Source organism: Ursus maritimus, unplaced genomic scaffold, assembly GCF_017311325.1.
Source record: "Ursus maritimus isolate PB19 unplaced genomic scaffold, ASM1731132v1 scaffold_9, whole genome shotgun sequence".
In the NCBI taxonomy this organism is placed as follows: Eukaryota; Metazoa; Chordata; class Mammalia; order Carnivora; family Ursidae; genus Ursus; species Ursus maritimus.
The window spans coordinates 62,791,378-62,793,739 of record NW_024427107.1 but is presented as its reverse complement, the minus strand read 5'-3'; positions in this window follow the sequence as shown (position 1 = coordinate 62,793,739).

Here is a 2,362-nt window from a genome sequence, read left to right as displayed (position 1 = left end):
TGGGTGTACAGGTTATTTAAAAAAAAAAAAAAAAAAAGGCAGGGGAGTGCCTGGGTGGCTCAGTCGGTTAAGCATCTGCCTTTAGCTCAGGTCATGATCCCAGGGTCCTGGGATGGAGTCCCACATTGGGCTCCCTGCTCAGCAGTGAGTCTGTTTCTCCCTTTCCCTCTGCCTCTCCCCCTGTTTGTGCTCTCTCTCAAATAAATAAATAAAATCTTAAAAAAAATTAGGTTAGGCATCTGCCTTCGGTTCAGGTCGTGATCTTGGGGTCCTGGGATTGAGCCCAGCATCTGGTCCTCTGCTCCATGGGGGGTCTGCTTCTCCCTCTCCCTCTGTGCTCTCTCTCACTCTCTCAAGTAAATAAATAAAATCTTTAAAAAAAATTAAAAAAGAAAAAAAAACCAAAAAAGTTTAGGAAAAAGACTCTCCTATTTCTTTTTTTTTTTATGATTTTTTGTTATATTATGTTAGTCACCATATGGTACATCCCCGGTTTCTGATATAAAGTTCGATGATTCATTAGTTGCATATAAAAGACTCCCCTATTTCTAAAAAAATATCTGTACATTAAAATACCTCAGTTGTACATTGGTATCATATTTTTAATTTTTTCCCTGAAAAACATTTTGAACTCTTCCTGATTTCTCAACTGTCTTTAAAATAAACACCTTTATTCCCCTTACAAAGTGGTATTTTAAAATTATATACAAATTCTCATAAAATATCTTTTACTTTGAGAAAATTATGAGCCATATTAAAATTATTGCAGTAATTGTAAATGAATTCATCACACCTTGAAGATGCCATAGGTTTTGTTTGGTTTGGTTTGGTTTGGTTTGGTTGTTTGAGGTTTTATTTATGTATTTATTTTTTATAATAAATTTTTTTTTATTATATTATGTTAGTCACCATACAGTACATCGCCATAGGTTTTGAAGGCAGGGGACCCGCATGACTCTGTGCCCCTTCCATCACTGTGGGTTCCTGATGCTATGGACACAAGGCAAGGGCCTGTCCTTACTGCCACTCTATTTAGAAGAAACCAAGGAAAGTGAAAGAATTAGAACTATCTTCTAACTTCTGACAGCCAGGAAACAGGGAGCACTGGAAGTAAATAAAAATCTTTGTTTCAGAAACTCCAGCTGAGCAAAACATTCTACTGATTTTGCTATTAGAAAGGCTAGAGATGCTAGGACGCCTGGGAGATTCAGTGGGTTAAGTGTCTACCTTCGGCTGGGGTCGTGATCTCAGGGTCCTGGCATCAAGTCCTGCATCAGGCTCCTTGCTCTGCGGGGTGTCTGCTTCTCCCTCTGCCTTTGCCTGCCGGGCCCTCTCCCGCCCCCCCGCCACTTGTGCTCCCTGTTTCTGTCTTTCTCTCTCTCTGCCAAAAAAATAAATACAATTAAATAAACAAACAAATAAATAAAAAGCCAGAGATTCTAATTGCCAAAAGGAGTTTACAGTCTTGCACTAATCACGTAACTTGGAGTTCAGGTGGCCTGACATTCATCAGCAAGGAGAGGCCACGGCTTCTTTCTTTGAGCGTGCTATCCTGGAGCAGTGACTTAACACGCACTTGTCTCAGCCTCCATTGGCTTGCTTCTTCGTTTTCAGAGTAATTCCTATTTATCCTTCAAGAACCAGTTCAAAAGTTACCTCCTCTCTGTTTTTTCTATTTGTCCCCACACTCCCAACAGTATTAAACACATTATCCTCAGGGATGCTACTACACTCTAGCGTGTATCTTTATTTATTTTTTTTTTAAGATTTTATTTAATTTATTTTTTAGAGAGAGAGAGAGACAGAGACAGAAAAAGACAAAGAACGAGTGGGGGAAGAAGCAGAGGGAGAGGGACAAGCAGACTCTGCACTTAGCGTGGAGCCTGACGTGGGACTTGATCTCACCACCCTGAGATCATGACCTGAGCCAAAATCAAGAGTCAGGCACTCAACAGACTGAGCCACCCAGGCAGTCCTCAGGCATATATTATAATACATAGTATCAGATAACTAAAGGTTAGGGGTACCTGGGTGGCTCAGTCAGTTAAGTGTCTGCCTTTGGCTTGGGTTGTGATCCCAGGGTCGTGGGATTGAGCCCCACATTGGGCTCCTTGCTCAGCAAGGAGCCTGTTTCTCCCTCCACCTGCCACTCCCCCTGCTTGTGCTTGCTCTCTCTCGCCCCTCTCTGTGTCAAATAAATAAATAAAATCTTGGAAAAAAAAAAAAAGATCCTTTTGGACTCCCAAAGGAGTTTGTAACATCATGTAAGTTAAAATGTGCAGTTTTGTTCTTCCTTTATTTCATATATATATATACATATGTATATATATATATATGTGTATATATATATGTATATATATAT